A 24,601-nucleotide genomic window follows, 5' to 3' on the forward strand; every position below is an offset into this window, starting at 1 on the left:
CGTTGGTGTGGAAGTCACTGGCAAAGCCCACAGTGGGAGGGGGCTGAGGGAATGAACAGAGGGAGCAGCAAGAGGTGAAGGTCAGCCAGGTGAAGTACACTGTGGGCGTGAGGAGGGCGTGAGGCTGAATGTGGCCCTGGCTCTGCCCTCTGAGACACGAGGATGGGTTTCTTCAGGAGTGGTTCTGAGTTCTGTCCACCATTTCCATCCACAATGCAGAGACTGGCACAGAGAAGGCCCAGAAAATGTGAACCAATACATGATGTACTTCAGGCCTCTCAAAGTCTCTGAGAAGTCACCACTGCTGCTCATGGACAAGAGGAACACCAACTGCACAAGTCATTGAGGGGTTAGGCTGCTCTACCAGCTACACAGTTGTGCGAGGACTCCAAATTTGCATCAGGCAAAGCTGGGGAAATGCACCCATGCTGTGGTCGGCTGGGGGTTTCAGTTCTTCCACCTAAGGCTTGTAGAATTTTGTCTCAATTCTAAAACCTAGGTTGAAGTAACTGACATTTTCAAAAAGTAGAGGTATAATGTGAAACAAAAACTCACACGCAGCTGGCTTATTTCGGGATGGATTCCAGGTATTAAGGGAAAGAAACAGGGAGGGACAGTGGTGAAACCCAAGGTAAGGGGTGAAATGCACTTGGCAGTGGCTACCCTGGACTTGGGTTCGGACCTGCGGGCCTTCTGAGTAAATTTATGGTATGAACTGTCCATTCTGGGGATCAGAGGGTTTCTAGGTTCCTGTAGGTGTGTCCCCAAGGTCCTGGGCTGTTGTGGTGCCTAGAACTTGAGGTCTGAATTCAGTTCTGGCCCCACCAGAAGAGCACTGGAGTATCAAGGTGGTTTTTGGCAGGTGAATTCCCCAGTGCTGGTGGGACGGGTCCTAACATCTCCCCTGCTTAGCTCTCCTGCATTTTCAGAGGGCTGGTGTGGGACATGGGGAGCATCTGGTCACCCCCGCCGGGTGAGGAGTGCATTGCAGGAGGTTGTGGACTACTCCCAACAGGCCAGCCGTAAGTAGACCCCATGCCCAGAATTCTTTTCTTTTTCCCGAGTTGAAGTCTTGCTCTGTCACCCAGAGCTGGAGTGCAGTGGTACGATCTCAGCTCACTGCAACCTCTGCCTCCCAGGTTCAAGCGATTCTCCTGCCTCAGCCTCCCGAGTAGCTGGGATTACAGGCACGCACACCCGACTAATTTTTGTATTTTTAGTAAAGACGGGGTTTCACCATGCTGATCTCAAGTGATCCACCCACCCGGGCCTTCCAAAGTGCTGGGACTGTAGGCATGAGCCACTGCACCCGGCCCCCAGGCCCAGAATTCGGTTGTCAGGAGAAAACAGTGGACCATTCAGCACAACCTCCATCACCACAAAGGGCAGAACCCAGACCCAGTGGCACAGGCCCAAGGCAGGGGCTGTCCCTGGGTGGAGGCCCCGCTTCTGTAGTGTGGGCACGCTCTCCCTTCACAGCCTGTTCTGGCTGTTCCCTGAGCCACATCTAGGAAGCCAAGGACTACCCAGTGGCCGAGAGCACATTCATTCCTAAACCTAGACGGACGTTTAGGGAAACAGATCCTTTGCCCCGATGCCTTTGCAAGGACCCTTGTATATGCTAAACCTCACAGCAGCTTCAGGCAAACACCAATCCTTGTTCCCACCTGGTTCTCAACAAGAAAACCCAGGATAAAGATAAAATGGAGCTCCGGGGAGCTGACCGGTCTTCCCCCTTTCATGCTCTCTACCATGAAAGCCTTGGCTACTTTGCAGAGCCATTTCTTCTCTGCCTGCTTTGTCCTCCCTGAGGTCCCTATAGTAATGGCAAAGGGAACTCTGAAGCTGAATGTGTATGTAGAATGGTTATTAAGATGAACACTCATCCGAGGAAAACCCAACAGTGGTTTCAAGACGCTGCTTCATTCAGCACTTCTGGAGCAAACCTTCATCTACATTATTAAACCACAGGAGAGCCAGGCTGGCCTGAGCCTCACACACCTGCCTAGGAAACCCTTAGAAAAGCATTCCCATGCAGGACTCGATTTATCTGGGTCTTGCGCTTGTACCCAGAGCTTCAGGACAGAAGCAACAAACATGCAGCTAGGACCTTGAGAGAAAGAGGAGTCACCTAATTGTGTCACTCTCTAGTTTCTACTGCCTTTCATAAAATGTCCGCATTCCTAACGTGCCCCATCCAGTTCTCTGCCCATTTGTGACTCCATCACACTGATGTGCTGAGGTTTCTCAGGCACCCACGTTCTTGTTCTTGCTACCTGACTTTGTGTGCACCTGCCCCTCGGCTGTGTGCCTACAATGGTCTGCTGACTCCCCACCTCTTCCTGGGCCCACCCTGGTTCCCAGCCAAGCTCACTTCTGCTCAGTTTTTGGGCCCTGACTTGGCTATCATTCCTTCCAAGAATGGCCACAGATCCCTCTGACTGCGTGGGTGACCCTCCTTAGTACCATCAAAGCACCTGACCTGCTCTGTCCTGGCACTGAGCATACCTTATCGTGCAGGTGCGTTTCCTCATTCACCCTTCCTCATCCACCCCTGGCAAGGAGCAGCCTGAGGGCAAAGATGCTTGCTGTTATGTCTCCAGTATGAACAGGAACTCAGCAAAGTTCAGTTGAAATGTGTCAACCTATAAAAAGAATATGAGAAAAGAATCTCCAAATGTGTTAAATTTATTGATAAATAGAAAAGAGGATTATAATCTGGAATATACTATGGCATGCCATAGGCATGACCAGTGACGAGCAGTAAGAGGAAGCTTTTATTGGCCAAAAGGGAGGAATTCACGGAAGCTGCTGGGAAATAGACTTCACTGGTTCTGGAGGCCCAAAGTCAGCAGTGGCGTCGGTCCATTGGTGCAGGTGCTGTTACTGAGCAGGTGCTTTCTCAAGGCATTTTATCTGAATGACTGCCATCCCAAAGAAGGTCCAGTGATGACCCTTATAGTAGAAATACATGCGTGCAAGTGAAATGCGCAAGCCATGCAGAGCAGGAGATGCATGAACGATGTGAAGGGCTTTCTTGTGGGGTTTGAGAAAGTCCTTAGAAACTGTTCTTATCTCAGACAGGCAAGCATGAGCACCCTCCTTCATGCCTAGTTTGCCCTGTTTTCTCTGGGTCTGTCTGACAACAGTGATTTCATCCTGGTGTCTGTAGCTTTCACTAATGCATAGAAGATAATTGGTAGATTGCTCCTCTGGTTGAACACACCACTTCCAGAGGTCCCGAGAGGAGGAAGCATTGAATAAAATGTCTGGCAAATGAGGACGTAAATGCCCACCTGCAAAAAGTCAATGAGTAGATGGTCTATCCATTTTTCTCACTGTTCTCAGTGGTTCTGCACTGCCTGAAGGCATAGAAACTGCTGCTACCACGTAATCTGGCCTCCTTTTCTCTTCTTCCTCTTGGTTCTGGGCTTCGGCGCTGGCTTGGGGGACGCTCCAGCTTCCCTCCCATCCATGCTTCAGACTTCACTCTGCAAGGTTGGCACTCGGCCCCAGGCTGACCCTTATTGTTTCCATTAGGGCCTTGCTGTGGTCTCTGCTCCTCCATTACCACACTTGTGCTGTGCTCTGGGGAGAGACTGGAGGCCCTGCCACCTGCCAGCTCCATTCCTGGTAGCCCTCAGGCCATTGCTGCCTTACCTGCCCTGGGTGGGCAGACGTGATGCCCCCACGGCAGCTCTGTAGGTTTCCTGCCTGCAGGAAGCATGTGCTTTGGCAGATTCGCAGGGCCTTACAAGAAGAGAGCTCGGTGGGGCATATTGGGTTCTCTCCCTGCAGAGTGACTGGGGGAGGCCCAGAGGCTCCAGGTGCTCACCAATGCCTGGCCCCTTCTCCACAGCCTATGCCAGTGGTAGTGGAAGTGGGGACATGAGCAAGGAAGAGACAGTGAGATAGAAGAGAGACAGTGAGACCAAAGAGAGAGACAGTGAGACCAAAGCTTCCTGCAGCTGAGCAAGTCAAGTGCCTACAACTGGAATAATCTCCAAGGTCGTCACATACAATCCATTGTTTGACTCTGGAATCGCCACCACACCCTGTGACACGGTCATCTGGACAGTCCCATTGCATCCTGCCTAATGCAATAATTGCATCATTACTATTCCCCAGTGAGCATCCTGGCACACTGCTGTTTTTCACACTGGTGTGGGTATTTCTGAAGGATAGATGTCTGTGGAATGGCTGGGCAAGGCTATGCACACTTCACGTGATGCTGCCAATTACCCGCAGGTTCACACACACACAGCAGTGCACGGCAGTTATGAGTTCAAATGAAGAAAGGCCTTTCTCATAAACTGTCCCTCTGCAGATTGGACTGCATGTGTTGAATGAGTGTTCAAGAATCTGGATGATTAGGATGCTGTAGTGGGGATTTCCACCCTGAACTCAGCTTGTGGGAAGCTCTGGAGAAGCCCCAGGGCCTCCTCCTAGGTGGCCGGTCCCCAAGCGGGGCTCACTTGTGAAGGCAGTGGATTCTCCAGGCCAGCCTGAGACAGCATCTTCTCCCAGGTCTCTGTGAGGCTTTCCACTGGACCCTGCTTGTCCTCCCCTTAAACTCAGGCTTGTCAACTGCAGTCTCAGCTGGAGGGCTGAGGTGCTGCCGTGACCCTGTCCCGTTTGTCTCAGGAAAACAATGAGTCTTTTTCCCACTAGGCAGGAGAACTTCCTGGGTGTCCTGAATGTAGAAAGAGCAGCCAGGGGCAAGCATGGGTATTGGATGCTCTATACTGACTCTGAGGGAAGGACCTGCTGGCTCGGAGGCCTTTGCCGGCTGTGGCCACTCCCTCTGGTGCCGGCCCAGCCTCACTTGGCCTGCTCCTCACAGCCAGGACAGCTGATGGCATTGGGGCAGTGCCTCCCACCCCACCCTGCATTTATTGCTGAGCTGAGAAGGGGGAGAGCTCAACAGGGGGTGTTATGAGCTACACTGTGTCCCCTAAATTTGTATGTTGAAGCCCTGACCCCCCAGAACCTCAGAATGTGACTGTATTGGGAGACAGGGTCGGTAAAGAGGTGATTAAGTTAAAATGAGGCTGAGGGTGGGCCCTAATCTAATATGATTGGAGTCCTGATAGGAAGGGAAGGAGACACCAGGGGTGCACAGGCACAGAGGAGAGGCCACGCCAAGACGCGGCAAGCAGATGGCCACCTCCATGCAGATGAGGGAGGCCTCAGGAGAAACCAAACCTACATGCACCTTGAGTTTGGACTTCCAGCCTCCAGAGCTTGAAAAAATAAATTTCTGTTGTTTAAGCTGTGCTGTCTGTGGCACTTTGTTATGGCAGCCAGAGCCGACTAATAGGGCAGCAGTGGGAGCAGGAGCATAAAATGAGTGCAGCCGAGACAGTCAAAGGGGGCTTCATCTCACAGAGCAGGCAGTGATTCCTACAGATCCACATGGGCTCGGCCACGCGGCTGGAGCTAGTGACCCTGACAAGGGCATTCCCTCCCTGGACACCATGTCTGTTTTTTCTTATATTCCTCACCCTTCGGTGTGGGGCAGGGAGCTTTCATTATCCCCAGTCAGCGGCTGAGAAAATGAAGTTCAGAGATTGCCTGATTGACCTGTCATTTTATAAATGTTTTGGGGACAGGTCTCCTGACCTCTTATTGAATCCCCCAGAGTAATGCTCCCAGGTTACTCTATTGAGCAAGGTGATTCTGAAACTCCAGGTTGGGGCCCATTTGCAGCTGCTGCGGTTATTACAGCTTTGCCACATTGGTCTGGCCTGATAGAGCAAAGCCAAGCACAGGCTTCCGTCCCAGGTGATGCACATGTCACGGCGTCCCCACCGCCAGCATGGTGGCTGCAGCTGGCAGGAGCCTTTGGGAAGGCCATTGAGGGTGGTGGTGAGCTTCAGGCTGGAGCCGCGGTCTGGGGGTGGAAGCTGTTTCCCTCCCAACCAGAGAGGGCCGGGGAGAGCTCAGGCCTCCAGGAGAGCAGATGTGGCTGAAAGGAGTTGATTACCCACATGGCTTAGACCTGTGGCTGGTGGGGAGAACCCCTCACTGCTTTCCCCTGCAGGGTCTTCAGCCAGTGTGTGGCTCTGCACTATTTGGTGCAAAGGTTTGCTTGTGTTTGTATGCCTGTGTGTGTGCACGTGCGTTTGTTTCCGGAGTGACAACTGATATTTAGGTTACTCTGGAAGAAAACCAGCCTCACAGAGGCAGCAACACTAATTCTGCTAGCTCCCGCCTCTTTAGGGCTCCCTCTTGCTTGAATACCCCACTCTCCATCATCTCACAACACCAGACATGTATTGTGATCCCTCCCCTGGGCCTTGCCTGGGCTTGGCCATGTCTTGTGTGTCACCATAGAAGACACCTTCTGTGACTTCCTTTTCTGGAGCCAGAACTTTCTTCAGAAGACTTCCCTTCCATGGTTGGCCTAAACACTGCCTTGGTCGTTTCATAAATCTTAGCAAAATGTCCTCTCTTACCTCGGCAACTCTCCCTGCCCCAACCAAGTCATGGCCAGGACATGGTTGGAGCTGTCTGGAGCTGTTGGCAGCTGTTTGGAGTGGCTCCTACTTTCTTGGAGCCCTGAGCCACAGGGCTAGGTGGCAGGTGTCTGGGGTGGATGTAGTGAGGAAAGAGATTCCTTTGCTTCCTTGTGTATGTGGTGAGAGGGTCCACAGCTCTCTGCCAAGGTCCTCTCTGGGTGAGAACAGGGTCTTGGGGAGTCCCTTGATTCATGGGTGAGAGCTGGATCAAGTGTCACAGGTAAGTGAGTAGCTACAAAACCCAGATGCATGGTGGGTGGGTGAGGGGGCCTTCTAGCCCCTAGCCACAGCTGCAGTGTTTGGGAGCAATTTTTTTAATGACTCAAACTCATTCCTTGTGAAAAATGGCAATTGGAACACATCATATTTGAGAGGAGAGCAAATGTGCAAAAATAAGATAAGGACCTGAACTGGAAGCAGAGGGAATTCTTTTTTTTTTCCCCCTTCCAGAATTACCAGTATAAACAATCCCACTTTACATTACAAGCCAGCCTCGACACTGAGCAACTTAATTGTATATTTGTTTTTCCAAAGCGATGTTCATGACTGGTAGAACTGTAGAAGTTAATTGGGGAGGGAGAATCAAACAGCACCTGTGTCAAGCCAAATGAACATCAGCTACAAGTGCCTGCCCACACCTGGAGCAGCTGCACTGCCAGCACTTAGCCCAGGGCTTGGTCATTCTGTGGCCAAACAGAGCACTCTCCTCCCTGGCTCCCGGCTGGGCTGGGGTCTGCCAGCTATTGCACAGGATGCAGGGTGGGTCGGCCTCTGCTCAGGTGCCAGCCCTGATACGGTGTGTCCCCTTCTTATTCTTTTGCAAAGATAATCTTTGTTATACTTGGGCCATTAAGTTTCTACATAAATATTAGAATCAGCTGGCAAATTTCAGGGAAAACTCTGCTGGGATTTAGATTAGAATGACATTGAATTTTTAGATGAGTTTTGGGAGAGCTGACATTTTAAGCTATTGGATCTTGGCAGACATTAGGCTGATGGAGTTCTTCATTTGTTCAGCTCTTTGCTGTGCCTTTCAATCAAATTATCATTTCTATACACAGAGGTCCTGCCTGTGTTTATTTGGAATTATTTTTATATGATTTATTTTCTGTGCTATCATGACTGGAATCTTCTATTTTATTGCCTATTCTTATTGGTTATTGCTAATCAATGGAAATGTTTTTAATTTTTGCGTATTCATCTGCTAATCAACCATTTATACTAAGTAGTCCTACTGTTAGTTCTACCATATTTAACCATTTATTCTAATTAGTTCTAATGGTTCTAATAAATTTCCTGAATTTTCTAAGTAAGCAATTATAATGTCTCTGACTTCTTTGTCTTGTTTTGTTTTAGCTGATTTAGTGTGGTTGTCATGACTTCTGTGTTAAAGAAAAAGTTTTTAATGACTCATTATTAAGTGTTCCTTGTAGATGTTCTTTATCATTTAAGAAACGCCATCTATTTCTTACTCACTGAAATTGCCTATTTTTAAACCATGAATAATAGGTGGTAAACTTGATTTAAGCCCTTTTAGTATCTATTGATACAACCTAAATATTTTTCTGTGTTAAAGCATGAGTAACGTATTCCATTTTCCTGTGGCTTGTTTTAATTACTATTTATCATCTGAGACATGCATATCAACATTTCCAAAATAGGGATTTACCTTAAAATCAATAGTCTGTTATAGGTTTGGAAAAGATGTTTTTTTCAAATGGAAAGTCTTTTCTGCTTAGTGTTGCATTAAATATCCATGTGTTATCATCAATAGCATTTCAGATAAACAAAATGCACTAATAGGTTTTCTAATGTTTAAATATTTAGCAGTTCTGGCATCAACTCAATGTATGTTATATAAGATCTCTGTATTTATTTCATAAGAATGGGCTGTCATTTTTGCCTTCTTTACTGTCTTTGATTTTAGTATTAAGGGGTTAGTTACGCTTGCTTTATAAAGTAGCTGTGGGACATTCCTTATAATTTCTTCTCTGGGAGGGCTTTTTTAAAAAGTTGGTTTTATTGAAATGTAATTGCCATTCAATAAGCTCCATGTATTTAATGCATACGTCTGTTAGCTTTTGATGCAGGTGTGCACCTGGGAAGCCGTCACCACGGCAGGGTAATGAACATACAGGCCAACACAGAAAATTCTGCCTCTTTCTTGGATTCCCATTCCCTCCTCCGAATTTTCCCAAAATAGTCCCAGGCAACTACTGCTGTGCTTTCTATTACTGAAGCTTAATTGGCGTTTTTGTAAATTTATTTAAATGAATCATAGATTATATACTCACTTTTGTCTGGCTTCTTTCAGTTGGTGTAATTATTTTGAGCTTCCTCTATATTTTTGCCTGTGTCAAAAGTCCTTTCCTTTAAAAAAAAAAAATGCTTTTTTTTTTTTTTTTGAGACAAAGTTTCTCTCTGTCATCCAGGCTGGAGTCCTGTGGTGCTGTCTTGGCTCATTGCAACCTCTGCTTCCTGAACTCATGCGATTCTCCTGCCTCAGCCTCCTGAGTAGCTGGGGCTACAGCCATGCACCACCACGCCTGGCGAATTTTTTTTAATTTTTTGGTATTTTTAATGGAGATGCGGTTTCACTATGTTGGCCAGGCTAGTCTCAAACTCCTGACCTCAGGTGATCCGCCCACCTCAGCCTCCCAAACTGCTGAGATTACAGGCGTGAGCCACCGCGCCCGGCCCTGCTTTCTATTTTGAAACACAGGCTCACAAGGAGTTGCAAATAAATGTTCTGGAGTCCCCATTTATCTTTCACCCTGATTCTTTCGATGGTGACATCTTGAACGATTATAGTACAATGCCAAAACCAGGAAATGAGCAATCCACAGAGCTTATTCAGATTTTACCAGTTTGACATCGTTGCCTGTGTGTGTGTGATTTTGTCACATGTGTAGATTTGCATCACCACCACTATATTCAAGAAACATGGCTGTGTCACTGAGCAGCTCACCCTGTTACCCCCTTATACAGCCCCCTCCCTCACACTGGACAGACACTACTTTGTTTTCCTTTCAATAATTCTGTTGTTTCAAGACTGTTTTATAAATGAAATCATATAGTATGTGAACTTTTGAGATTGGCTTTTCTCCCTTAGCATAATATTACTAAGGTTTATTCAGGTCACTGTGTGTATAAATAGTTCTTTCATTTTTGTTACTGCTAAATAGTATATACCTTGGTATGGGTGTACCTCTCAGTTTTTTAAATTATTCAGCTCTTGAAGAGCATTTGGGTTCTTTAAGGGTTTTGGCTATTAAGAATAAAGCTACCGTTAATATACCTGTACAGGTTTTTGTGTGAACATAACTTTTTATTTCTCTGGGATAACTGCCAAAGAGTGCAGTTGCATGGCAAGTACATGTTTAGTTTTAAGAAACTGACCATTTTCCAAGGTTTGGTCTACATTTGGCATTCTCACCATCATTGTAAGAGTTCGTTTTCCTGCATCTTCACCAGCATTTGGTGCTATCATTTTCTTTTTTAAACCTTTGTGATAGATGTGAGGAGATAGCGCATTGTTTCTAATCTGCATTTCCCTAATGGCTAGTGAGTTGAACATCTTTTCATGTGCTTATTTGCAATTTGTATATCCTTTCTGGTTAACTGTTTCTGTATGTCTTTGCCATTTTCTCATTGGATTATTTGCATTTTTTACCGTTAAGTTTTGAAAGTGTATTATGTCCTCTCTATATAAGTCCTTTTTAGGATATGTGGTTTTTTTCCTTTTTAAAAAAATTTTATTTTTATTTTAAGTTGTGGGGTACACGTGGAGGAGGTGCAGGTTTGTTACCCAGGTAAACATCTGCCATGGTGGTTTGCTCCACCTATCAACCCATCACCTAGGTGTGGAGCCCAGCATGCAATAGCTATTTTTCCTAATGCTCTCCGTCTCCCAACCCAACCCCCTCAAAAGGCCCCAGTGTATGTTGTTCCCCTCCCTGTTTCCATGTGTTCTCATTGTTCAGCTCCCACTTATAAGTGAGAACATGTAGTGTTTGGTTTTCTGTTCCTGCATTAGTTTGCTGTTAAACACCATGGAATACTATGTAGCCATAAAAAGGAATGAGACCATGTCCTTGCAGGGATATGGATGGAGCTGGAAGGATATGTGATTTGAAAACATTGTCTTCCAGTCTGTAGCTTGTCTTTTCATTGTCTTTAAAGGGTCTTTTACAGACCAAATGTTTTTAATTTTGATGAGATTTAATTAAATTTTTTTGTGTCTCAACTTTAATAATTTCAGTTAGTTCTAAGTCCCAAAGATTTCCTCCTGTGCTTTTCTAAAGGATTTGTAGTTTTAGGTGTTACATTTAAGCATATGTTTTGGGTTTTTTTTGTTTGTTTTTTTGTTTTTTGTTTTTTTTTTTTGCTTGTGGATGATCAATTGCTCCAGGACCATTTGTTGAAAAGCTCTTCTTCCTTTCCTTTATTGAACTGCATTTGCACCTTTTCAAAAATTAGTTGGATATATTTGTACCAGTCTATTTCTGGGTTTTCTATCATGTTTATTGGTCTATGTGTCTATTCGTGTGCCAATACTACATTGTCTTGATTACTGTAGCTATATGGTTAGCATTAACATTGGGTAGAGTTATCCCTCTAACTTTATTCTTCCTTTTAAAAGTACGTTTAGCTATCATAAGTCCTTTTGTTTTTCCTGTACATTTATGAATAAGCATCTATGTCTGCAAAAACTTTTCTGGGAATTGGATTGAGATTCTGTTAAACCTACTGATCTATTTGGGAAGAGTTGATGTCTGTACCATGTTGAATTTTCCAATCCATAAACATGACATGTGTCTCCATTTATTTAGGTCTTACTTGATTTCCTTTTTAAGCATTTACAATTTTCAATATACTAATATTTTCAATTTAGTTAATTATTGCTTTTATGTATATGGTGTGGGTTGTATGTTAGTTTTTTAGTTAAATAGATAACTATTTAGGTAATATGTTTTGATGAATAAAAATTTAATTTTGATGAAGCCCAACTTATCTACTCTTTCTTTGGTTGCTCATGCATTTGTCATATCTAAGAAATTGTTCCATAATCCAAAATCCTATAGATTTATACCTATGCTTTCTTCTAATAGTTTTATAATTTTAGCTCTTGCATCTAGGTCTTGATTTCCCTTTTGAGTTATTTTTTGTATATCATTTGAGGTAGACGTCCAAATTCATTCTTTAGCATGTATACATTCACTTGTACCACCATCATTTGACAAAAAGGTTATTCTGTATCCCCTTACATGATTTAGGCATAAGTGCCAATCTTCAATTAACCATATATGTACAGGTTTATATTGGGACTCTCAATTCCATTGTATTTATCTACATTTCTAACATAATGCCAGCACCATACTTTCTTGATTACTCTAGATTTACAGTAGGTTTTGATTTGGGAAGTGTGAGTCCTCCAACTTTTTTCTTCTTTTTCTCGACTTGTTCAGCTATTTCGACTGTTTCCTTGTTATCCCTGTCTATTGGGCTATTCCTTTGCCCACATTTCCATATGATTTTAGTTTCCACTTACCCATTTATGTAAAAATGACACTTGGTATTTTGATAGGTATTGTATTGAACCTGTAGATCAATTTGGGGACTGTTGCCATTTTAACAACATTAAGTTTTCTGATCCATTACATAAGATATCTTTGCATTTTTAAGGTCTTGTTTAAATTTTCAGCAATGTTTTGCAGATTTTAGTGCACGAGTCTTCCCTTTTTCTGGTTAAATTTTGTTATTATTATTCAACTTTTATTTTAGAATTGGGGGTATACGTGCAGGTTTGTTACAAAGATATATTGTGTAATGCTGGGGTTTGGAGTATAACTGAGCTCGTCATCCAGGAAGTGAGCATAGCACTCAATAGGTAGTTTTCAACACTTGCCTCCCTCCCCTCTCTTGTATCCCCCAGTGTCTACTATTCCCATCTTCATGTCCATGTGTACCCAGCGTTCAGCTCCCACTTACAAGTGAGAATATGTGGTATTGGTTTTCTGTTCCTGCACTGGTTTGCTTAGGATAATGGCCTCCAGCTGCATCCATGTTGCTGCAAAGGACATGATTTTTTTATAGCTGTGTCATATCCCATGGTATGTATGTATCACATTTTCTTTATTCAATCTGCTGTTGATGGGGCACCTGGGTTGGTTCCATGTCTTTGCTATTGTGAATGGTGCTGCAATGGACATATGGGTGCTCTGTGCCTTTGTGGTAAAATTATTTATTTTTCTTTGGCTGTATACCCAGTAATGGGGTTGCTGGGTTGAATGGTAACTCAACTCTTAGTTCTTTGAGAAATCTCCAAACCATTCTCCACAGTGGCTCAACACATTTACATTCTTATCAACACTGTATGAGCTTTCCCTTTTCCCCACAGTCCGGACAGTGTCTGTTATTTTTTGACTTTTTAACAAAAATCATTTTGACTGGTGTGAGATGGTATCTCGTTGTAGTTTTGATGTGCATTTCTCTGGTGATTAGCGATGTGTATTTTTGTTTCATATGTTCTTTGTCTGCTTCTATATCTTCTTTTGAGAAATGCCTGTTCACGTCCTTTGCCCACTTTTTAATGAAGTTATTTGTTTTTTGCTTTTTAATTTAAGTTCCTTATAGATTCTGGATAACAGGCCTTTGTCAGATGCAGAGTTTGTGAGTATTTTCTTCTATTTTGTAGGTCTTCTGTGCATTTGGTTGATTTTGTACCTGGGAATTGTTTTCTTAATTTTATTTTTAAATTTTTCATTGCTAATATATATAAATGGAGATTATTTTGTATGTTGATCTTGTGTCTACTACCTTGTTGAATTAGCTTATTAGCTCTAATATTTTTGCAGGTTATTCTTTTGGATTTTCAGTATAAATTCATGTCATCTGCAAATAGAGATAGCTTTACTTTTTTTCCTTTTCTTGCTGAATGTCTTTTATTTTACTTTATTGAGCAAAGGACTAGCTAGACCTCCAGTACAATGCAGAATAGAAGTGGCCAGCGTCAACATCATTTACTTCTTGAATTTAGGGGAAATTTTTCAGTCTATCACCGTTAAGTTCTATATTAGCTGTGTTTTCTTTATAGATGCCCCTTTTCAGATCGAGGAAGTTCCCCCCCTCTTCTGTTCTTAGTATTTTTGTGTGTGTGTGTGTGTGTGTGTGTTTTAATGAAAGGATGCTGGATTTTGTGAAATTATTTTTCTGTGTCCATTGAGATGATTATGTGTTTTTCCTCCTCTTATTCTACTAATGTGGTATATAACATTGATTTTTATATGTTAAACCAATCTTGTCTTCCTCAGGTACATCCCAGTCAATCATGGTGTGTAATTGTTCTTATGTGCTGCTGGATTCCACTTGATACTATTTTGTTGAAAATTTTAGTGTTCATATTCATAAGCATTATTGGGTTAATAGTCAACCTCTGTGATTTCAGATGAGAAATCAGCTCTTATTCAAATTGTTGTGCCCTCATAAGTAATCTATTATTTATGTCTGACTACTGTCAGGATTTTCCTCTTTAGTTTTCAGAATTTTAATTTTGTTGTATCTTGACTTAAGTTTCCATGCATATATTCAGTTTGGAATTTGCTCAGGTAGGGATACAGTGAAGGTTTCCGTATGGGAAGGAGTTTGCATGGTTTAAAACTCCCACTGGTACCAAAGGGGGAATAACCTAGGGTTCTCATTAGCTTGCCTAGATATGGTGCAGAAAGGAAAAAGGAGTGAGGCTTAGAAGATGTTAGTAGTGAGACATCACAAAATGCAGTCAGACTCTTTATTTTAGTTAAGGTGTGTGTTATAAACCTAAATGTGGTTCTCTCTTGATACATGTTTCATGTGAGCTTGAGAAGAGTGTTTATTCTGTTGCTGTTAAATAGAATATTCTACAAATGCCAATTAGATCAATCTGATTAATAGTGCTGTTCAAATAAACTATATCCTTATTAATTTTCTGCCTGTTTGATCTAACAATTATTGAAAAGGGGGTGTTGGGAGATCCCGACTATATTAATGAACTTGCCTATTTCTGCTTGCAGTTCTATCAGTGTTTTCCTCATTTATTTTGACTGTCTTCTGTGAGGTGTTATACACCATGAATGTTGTTAGGTCTTCATGGAAAATGGACTCTTTCATCATGTAATACCCCATTTTACAACAGACAATTTTTCTGTTCTGAAGGCTGATTTGTCTATACATATATCTATTTTAATTTTCTTTTATTAATGTTAGTATGGCATATCTTTCTCCATTTCTTTACTCTAAACCATCCATGTCTTTATACTTAAAGTGTATTTCTTGTAGATAACATATATTTGGTAAAATTCTCTTTGACAGTCTCTGTCTTTCAATTTATGTATTTACAGCATTCAATTTTTTTTTTTTTTTTTTTTTTTTTTTGAGATGGAGTCTCGCTTTGTCACCCAGGCTGGAGTCCAGTGGCACGATCTCGGCTCACTGCAAGCTCCACCTCCGGGGTTCACGCCATTCTCCTGCCTCAGCCTCCTGAGTAGCTGGGACTGCAGGCGCCTGCCACCACGCCCGGCTAATTTTTTGCATTTTTAGTAGAGATGGGGTTTCACCACAGTAGCCAGGATGGTCTCAATCTCCTGACTTCGTGATCTGCCTGCCTAGGCCTCCCAAAGTGCTGAGATTACAGGCGTGAGCCACCGCGCCCAGCCCACCATTCATATTTAAAGTAGTTATTGATGAGAACAGGCTTTGAAATTGAGGTAATAATTAATAGCCTACCAACCAGAAAAAGTCCAGGACCAGACAGATTCACAGCTGAATTCTACCAGAGGTACAAGGAGGAGCTGTTACCATTCCTTCTGAAACTATTCCAATCAGTAGAAAAAGAGGGAATCCTCCCTAACTCATTTTATGAGGCCAGTATCATCCCGATACCAAAGCCTGGCAGAGATACAACAAAAGAAGAGAATTTTAGACCAATATGCCTGATGAACATTGATGCAAAAGTCCTCAGTAAAATACTGGAAAACCAAATCCAGCAGCACATCAAAAAGCTTATCCACCATGATCAAGTGGGCTTCATCCCTGGGATGCAAGGCTGGTTCAATATATGCAAATCAATAAATGTAATCCAGCATATAAACAGAACCAAAGACACATGATTATCTCAATAGATGCAGAAAAGGCCTCTGACAAAATTCAACAGCCTTTCATGCTAAAAACTCTCAATAAATTAGGTATTGATGGGACGTATCTCAAAATAATAAGAGCTATTTATGACAAATGCACAGCCAATATCATACTGAATGGGCAAAAACTGGAAGCATTCCCTTTGAAAACTGGCACAAGACAGGGATACCCTCCCTCACCACTCCTATTCAAAATAGTGTTGGAAGTTCTGGCCAGGGCAATTGGGCAAGAGAAAGCAATAAAAGGTATTCAATTCTGAAAAGAGGAAGTCAAATTGTCCCTGTTTGCAGATGACATGATTGTATATTTAGAAAACCCCATCGTCTCAGCCCAAAAATCTCCTTAATCTGATAAGCAACTTCAGCAAAGTCTCAGAAAACAAAATCAATGCGCAAAAATCACAAGCATTCTTATACACCAGTAACAGACAAACAGAGAGCCAAATCATGAATGAACTCCCATTCACAATTGCTTCAAAGAGAATAAAATTTCTAGGAATCCAACTTACAAGAGATGTGAAGGACCTCTTCAAGGAGAACTACAAACCACTGCTCAATGAAAAGAGGACACAAACAAATGGAAGAACATTCCATGCTCATGGATAGGAAGAATCCATATCGTGAAAATGGCCATACTGCCCAAGGTAATTTATAGATTCAATGCCATCCCCATTAAGCTCCCAAGGACTTTCTTCACAGAATTGGAAAAAACTACTTTAAAGTTCACATGAAAGCAAGAAAGAGCCCGCATTGCCAAGACAATTCTAAGCCAAAAGAACAAAGCTGGAGGCATCATGCTACCTGACTTCAAAGTATACTACAAGGCTACAGTAACCAAAACAGCATGGAACTGGTACCAAAACAGAGATATAGACCAATGGAACAGAACAGAGCCCTCAGAAATAATACCACACATCTACAGCCATCTGATCTTTGACAAACCTGACAAAAACAAGAAATGGGGAAAGGATTCCCTATTTAATAAATGGTGCTGGGAAAACTGGCTAGCCATATGTAGAAGGCTGAAACTGGATCCCTTCCTTACACCTTATACAAAAATTAATTCAAGATGGATTAAAGACTTAAATGTTAGACCTAAAACCATAAAAGCCCTAGAAGAAAACCTAGGCAATACCGTTCAGGACACAGGCATGGGCAAGGACTTCATGACTAAAACACCAAAAGCAATGGCAACAAAACCCAAATGGGATCTAATTAAACTAAAGAGCTTCTGCACCAGAAAAGAAACTACCATCAGAGTGAACAGTCAACTTACAGAATGGGAGAAAATTTTTGTAATCTACTCATCCGACAAAGGGCTAATATCCAGAATTTACCAAGAACTCAAACAAATTTACAAGAAGAAAACAACCCCATCAAAAAGTGGGCAAAGGATATGAACAGACACTTCTCAAAAGAAGACATTTATGCAGCCAACAGACACATGAAAAAATGCTCATCATCACTGGCAATCAGAGAAATGCAAATCAAAACCACAATGAGATACTATCTCACACCAGTTAGAATGGCAATCATTAAAAAGTCAGGAAACAACAGGTGCTGGAGAGGATGTGGAGAAATAGGAACACTTTTACACTGTTGTTGGGACTGTAAACTAGTTCAACCATTGTGGAAGACAGTGTGGCGATTTCTCAAGGATCTAGAACTAGAAATACCATTTGGCCCAGCCATCCCATTACTGGGTATATACCCAAAGGATTATAAATCATGCTGCTATAAAGACATATGCACACTTATGTTTATTGTGGCACTATTCACAATAGCAAAGACTTGGAACTAACCCAAATGTCCATCAATGATAGACTGGATTAAGAAAATATGGCACATATATACCATGGAATACTATGCAGCCATAAAAAAGGATGAGTTCATGTCTTTTGTAAAGACATGGATGAAACTGGAAACCATCATTCTCAGCAAACTATTGCAAGGACAAAAAAACCAAACACCACATGATCTCAGTCATAGGTGGGAATTGAACCATAAGAACACTTGGACACAGAGCGGGGAACATCACACACCGGGGCCTGTTGTGGGATTGGGGGAGGGGGGAGGGATAACATTAGGAGAAATACCTAATGTAAATGATGAGTTAATGGGTGCAGCACACCAACATAGCACATGTATACATGTGTAACAAACCTGCATGTTGTGCACATGTACCCTAGAACTTAAAGTATAATAAAAAAATAAAGTAGCTATTGATGTAGTTGCATTAATATCTACAATGTTTGCAACTATTTTCTGTTTTTTATACTTGTCCTTTGTATTGTTTCTTCCCCTCTTTTTTCTTACCTCTCTGATTTTGAATGTTTTATGATTCCATTTTTCTCTTAGCATATTAATTAAAACCCTTTTAAAAACTGTTTTAGGCTGGGCGCGGTGGCTCACGCCTGTAATCCCAGCACTTTGGGAGGCCAAGGCAGGAGGATCATGAGGTCAGGAGATCGAGACCATCCTGTAACATGGTGAAACCCCGTCTCTACTAAAAATGCAAAAAGTTAGCCGGGCGTGGCAGCGGGCGCCTGTAGTCCCAGCTACTTGGGAGGCTGAGGCAGGAGAATGGCGTGAACCTGGGAAGCGGAGCTTGCAGTGAGCCGAGATCGCGCCACCGCATTCCAGCCTTCCAGCCTGGGCGACTGAGTGAGACTCCATCTCAAAAAAAACAAAACAAAACAAAAAAAAAACCCCAACAAACTGTTTTAGTGGTTTTCTTAGAATTCACAATATATATTTAGAGCTAAGTCCACTTTCTGTAACACTGTACCATTTTATGGGTAGTGCAGGTAACTTAGCACAGAGTACTCCCAATTTCTCCCTTCTGTCCCTATGTTGCTGTTATTCCTTTCAGTCATCTATATGCAATATTTTAGGTTGAATTGTGATTCCCCCTGAAACAAAGGGATATGTTGAAATTCCAACCCTCTTACTTCGCAATGTGAACTTAATTGGAAATAGGCTTGTCTTTTCATTCTCCTGACAATATATTTTGCAGAGAAGAAACTTTTATTTTAACAAAATTCAAATGATCGGATTTGTTTTCATGGATCATACCTTTGGTGTTGTATTTACAAGGTCATCACTATACCCATAGACACGCAGGTCTTTATGTTATCTTTTAGGAGTTTCATAGTTTTGCATTTTACATGTAGGTCTATAATACACTTAAGTTTTGTGAGAGGTTTAAGATCTATGTCTAAATTCATTTTATACATTTTTTTATATGTTGATGTCTGGTTGTTTCAGTGCATATTAATCATGGTTATTTTAAATTTCTTGATTGATTAATTCCAAAATTTGTGTCATATACAAGTCTGGTTCTGTTTCTTGCATTATGTCTTTTTGTTGTGCATTGCCTAAAGTTGATCATTCTTTGTAGTTTTTTATTGAAGACTAAACCATGACATATCTGGTAAAAATATCTGAGGTAAACAGGTCTTCAGTGTGAGATTCTATGTAATCTGGCTACGAGTTGGACTGTTTCTAAGAGTTGCCGTTGTTACAGGTGTGAAGATCTTTAAATTACTCCGTTGTCTTTGTTTCTGTCTTCCTTGTTGTCTTTGGTTTCCCTTAAGCACACTTTTCTTAATTAGAACCTGTGCCATTTTTTCAGCTGTAATCACCTGTTATCCCACAGCCCCATTAATGTAGGGGTAAAAAGTGGGAATGGAGAAGTGTTCTAGAATCCTGTGGTTAAATATCAGCCTTGTAATCGGTCTGTGTCGTCAGGATGAGACCTTTACAAATGTTTCTTAGCTTTTCCCCCCTTCCCACTTTAGGTTAGACAGGAAAGTCAGAGGGAGCTCAAGTAAGGCAAACACCTTTCTCTCTAGATGGGATAAGTTTCTGGTGAAGTTTTCTCATGAAGAAGATAACTTTCCAATGAAGAATGTACTGATCATTTATCAAAACGGCTACTTTCTCCTTCCCCCTGCCAGAGACATAAGGTAATTTTTTTCCCAGCTCTTCACAGTGAGAACCTGATGGGGTTTCTGGAGGTAAAACCTATGAACGTGTGGGCCCTTCCCCAAGACTGTGGCCTCAGGAGTTTCTCCCTCTCCTGCTAGTTCTCAGCCTTCAGCAATTTGTCAAAATTACCATTTAAGTGTTTCTATTAGCTTAGGACTTTAGGCTTTAGCTCCTAGTAAGCCGATCTCAGCTCTGAATCTCAGCATTCAGCTGTCTATCCAAATTTTGAGGTGGTTTCCTCTGCAACCTCAATTCTCTGATGGGTCCAAAGGTCATTGATTTTCAGTTTGTTCAGCTGTTTTCCTGTTGTAAGGAAGAAAGTGATAATTTCCAAGCTCTTTTGATGTTGAATTTGAAGCTGAAAATATCCAGTAAATTTTCCACCTTCTAGGATACAGATTTCATTTCAGCAAGTTTGATTTTGGCCTTTATTATATCTGTGTGCCTCAATTCATCTTTTTGAACATATGCAGTACAGTTATAATAACTGTTTTTACATCATTGTCAGAGCTGACATCTGTGTCAGTTCTGGATTAGTTTCATTTGAAGGATTTTTGTTCTCACTTGGAGGTTTTGATTAGATGCCAAATATTGAGAATTGTGTTGTTAGATCCTGCGTATTTTTGTGTTTCTATTATCATCCTTGAGCTTTGTTCAGGGATGCAGTCACCTAGTTTGAAACAGTTGGGTGCTTTCAAGTTTTTCTTTTACTGTGTTTTAGCTGAGTGCAGAGCAATGCTCAGCGTGGAGCTGATCCTTACCCACTACTGAGACAGGATCCTTCTGAGAACTCTACCCAACGATCCGTGTGTCCTAGATATTTCCAGTGTGGCTGTTGGAACAGACTCTGTTGAGTTCTGTGTGTGCGGCAGGTATTCATCATTCTAATCTTTTGGGGTTGTTCTTCTTCAACCTCAGTTTTCTCACACATACATGCTGATCACTAGTCTACTAAATACATGTTGGGGACCCTCTAGGATTCTCTCTATGCAGCTGTCTTCTCTCTACTACTCTGCTTTTGGAAATCTATCTGCCTTGGTTTCCCCATAGTCTCAGTTCCGTCTTCTTAATGCAGGGAGTCTAAAGGACTCCGCTGGGATTTTTCCCTCCTGTGCCATGACTTTGAAACTGTCTCTGTAGTAAGTTGTAGCAATTTTAGGGCTCACTTCATTCATTTCCTGTCTCTCAAGGATCTTTGTCCTTTGTTGCAGTGTCTTAAAAACCATGGCTTTACATATTTGATCTACTTTTCTGATTGTTTTCTCTAGATAAATATATTCAGTCTCTTTTAAACCATTTTGGTTGGGAATATAGAATTTCCTTCCAAAACTGCCTGAGCTTGAGGCTTGTTAATTTTTGATGGGTGTATGTGCCCTCCTGAAATTCATATGTTGAAATCTAATCCCCATGGTGATGATATGAAGATATGGGGTCTTTGGAGCCTTCATGAATGGGATTAATGACCTTTTAAATGAGACCTGAGGGAGCTTGTCTGCCTTTTCTGCCATATGAGGATGCACAGAAAGTGCCATCTGTGAGGAACAGGCCTTCACCTTCCACTAAATCTGTTGGCACCTTGATCTTGGACTTCCCAGCCTCCAGAATGGTGAGCAATACATTTCTGTTTTTTATAAATTACCCAACCTAGGGTATTTTTTATAGCATCCCTAAGATATCTATTTTATAATTGTAAAATATCTACATATTTATATACAGTTAGCCCTCTTTATTTGTGGGTTCCACCTCTATAGATTTAAACAACTGTGGATTGAAAATATTTGGAAAAAAAGTAACAATACAAAAATGAAAAAATAACACAAATTTTAAAATGCACTTTAGGAACTGTTTACATAGCACTTACATTGTATTAGCTATTATAAGCAATCTAGACATGATTTAAATTATACAGGAGGATGTGCATAGGTTATGCAAATACTATGCCATCTTATATCAGAGACTTGAGTATCCTCAGATTTCACTATCTGTGGTATGTCATAGAACCAATTCTCCGTGGATACGAAGGGACAACTTAGTCTCTAGTTTTCTTAGCATTATTATTATTTTTTTATTTTTAGAGTCTGTTAATGTTATTAGTCTTTTTTAAAGTATAAACTTTTGTTTTTCATGAACTTCTCTCTTTTTGGTTTTCTACTTTATACATTTTCACCCATCAGAGTTATTTATCTGTTTAGGCTCCTCAAATTATCTTTGTAATTCAGTCAGTTCTACCTTTATGTATATTTTAAACTGTGTTACGAGGCGTTTACAGGCTCTGGATTGCTATTGCTTTCTTGAAAATTGGTCATTTTATTGTGTCCAAGAATTCTTTTTTCTCCAAAACAATTGCCTTTTGCTTTAAATTTTCTTTTGTTAAATCAGTTTTCTTTAATTAATATTTTCCTGGTATATCTTTTTCTGTTCCTTTAGTTTTTTTAATATTGAATATCTGAAAACTAGACTTGAGCCTTGTTTAAAAGCTGAAATAGTCGTAAGTGAGTGGAATGATGAACTTCCGGGATGCTCTCTCCGGAATCACTGTCCTGATCATATCTCCTGTCATCCCTGCTGCCAGCCTGTCCCCGACGTTATGTTGGGTATGACACATCTTAGATTCTTGATTTGAGCACTGGAAAATATTCATGATCAGGCCAAAACGTGTATTTACCAATTTAATTTTTTTTGCTTAATAATTATTTCAAAAAATGTTGTTGTTCTATTATTAGATTCCTTGACATCATGCTAGATATTTGAGTATAATTAGTCTAGGTTGGCAGTGTCCCAGCAGCCATGGAGCGGACTGTGTACGTTTTCTGCAACCCCAGGGGGACACGGTACCGCTTCTCTTCTCTTTATATTTTTTGAATTAGTCTCTCTGCTATTTCGCCCTTAACCCCTGTAAACCCCAATTTTCCAACCGCCTATTTAAAGAACGTAGGATGCTGAACTGGAATTGCCCATGGTTAGCTTCCAATTTTTCATCCTAAGGACAGGGGCTGAGACTCCAGCGGGGGAAAGAATGACTCCTGCTGGTCAGTGCTAGAGGCCAGTGTCCACCTGTCCATCATGTGCTTTCGCTCCCACAGCCCAGCGGTGCTTCCGACTTCCTCCTGTCGGTATTCACCGAACCTGCTCTTCACTCGGTAGCTCCAGCTCTGCGTCTTCCACAGTCTTTTCCATCGCCATGACCTAGAGCACTCGTACCATCCTTCAGTCTCATCTGGAGACCACACATGGCCTGCACACACTATAAACCTTTCTTCATTGTTGTCCTGTGCCATGAGCAAATTTCTCTTTTGTAAATTTGTGTGGGTTTGTGGACTGCTTTTCAAGTATGCTGTGAGCTGCTGGAGGAGAAACCAGCCTTCTCTGCCTCTCTGTGTTCACCAGGGCCCTTTAGATATTAGGTCACTAGACACCTTTTCATAGGTTCCTGCCTTGAGTGCTGCATCCCACAGTGAGCTCCTCCTGGGCATGAGTGGGAAGGAGCACAGGCAGGTCCTTCAGCCTATTTGTATTTCCCAAGCTTCCAGCTCAGCAGCTGCCCCTGGGAGTGGAGGCTACAGTAACTATCTGTCGACTTGAGGAGCTAGTGTTATCCATTTCCTCTTCTTCTCCTCCACCTCTGCATAGAAACTGCTCTTTCCCCAAGGTGCTTGCCTTCATTATGGCTGTAGCATTTCACAGAAATGCTGTTCTTTCTGCACCAAGACTGCACAAAGCTGGGGGAGACCACTTCAGGGATGAATACACCCAGTGACCCTTCAAAATTGCTCTCCCAAACATTTAAAAAATTCTCCACATTTTACATCAAGAATTGTAATTTTTAATGCTCCTCTTTCAAGCCCCCTCATCAAATATAACCTTTTCCTAGTTTTAGTGAGGAAATCTCCCCTGGTTCATTTGAGAGTCTGACAAGCTCTGCATACAAAATTGACAGCTGAAGATTTTTTTTTTTTTTAAATAGTAGTCAAGATTAGAGCTGTGTTCTGGCATTTTCCTCCCCACTCCTCTCTCAGCTTGAGTCATTTTGCCTTTTCCTCCAGCTCTGGCACCGCACAGGCTTCTCCGAATGGAGCACCTGAATTATTAATGCTGCCCAGTCCCTCAGAGTGCCCACGAAGCTGTGCACAGTTCAATCTGAAAGGATGCATGGAATCATTAGATGCTGGCAGCCCACTCTCGGCCCTGCGATCACACCTGGCTAGAGACATTAACTTACTAAATGATTTTACCACTGCAAGTTTTTAGATTACTGCACATTTAGCTCAATTAAATATATTTTAACACACATTTATTAACCACCTACATTTTCCCAAGAGACTGAGGTGGGAGTTATGGTCTAAGTAGATCTCATAAATTAGCGGGGGAGGCAAACAGACAAACAACAAGGCAGGTGGAGGCATGTGTCTGTAAAGAGGCACAAGGGGCATCAATACAGAGCCCAAGTCATCATCTCAGAATACAGGGTGGGAAACCTCCCGTCCCTGAATGATGAGGACCTAGAGAAAGGTGGGGAAGGGATAGACATTCCGGATGAAGGGATGGTCATAAACAACATAGCCCAAGTGAGACTGAGTGAGGAACGTTAACCATAAAGTCCAAGTTGCTGGGGGCAAGGGGAGGTTTAATAGTGCAACACAGGAAGTGTCACATCATCCTGTTCCTCTAATTGCTGGGGGCAAGGGGAAGTTTAATAGTGCAACACAGGAAATGTCACATCATTCTGTTCCTCTAATGGAGGTTTCTCAGTCAGACCCACACTGGAGATTCCTTTAAAGATAAAAGTGAACTGAGTGAATACTTACTTGCTGGTGCAGGAGAGAAAACTGCATGCAGATGTTGGAAAACTCAGGAAAGAAAACTCCAGGATAAGTCAGGGGTGAACTGGCATCCAATGGGGGCTTCACTTCCACGGGG

General features: G+C 42.1%; 1 long non-coding RNA gene across 6 annotated transcripts in view; it reads left to right on the plus strand.

Annotated features, from left to right (window-relative positions):
- LOC110740979 overlaps positions 1-24,601 on the plus strand; it is a 210,402-nt gene that overhangs the window by 119,267 nt on the left and 66,534 nt on the right. Inside the window, exon 4 of one of the 6 annotated variants that reach the window (XR_004176439.1) lies at positions 220-1,112. The exons of the other annotated variants lie outside the window; for them this stretch is intronic. This is a non-coding gene — a long non-coding RNA (uncharacterized LOC110740979). Of the gene's footprint in view, positions 1-219; positions 1,113-24,601 lie in introns of those variants that run through there. 6 annotated transcript variants of the gene reach the window in all.

The sequence above is a fragment of the Papio anubis genome, chromosome 10 (assembly GCF_008728515.1).
Source record: "Papio anubis isolate 15944 chromosome 10, Panubis1.0, whole genome shotgun sequence".
NCBI lineage: Eukaryota > Metazoa > Chordata > Mammalia > Primates > Cercopithecidae > Papio > Papio anubis.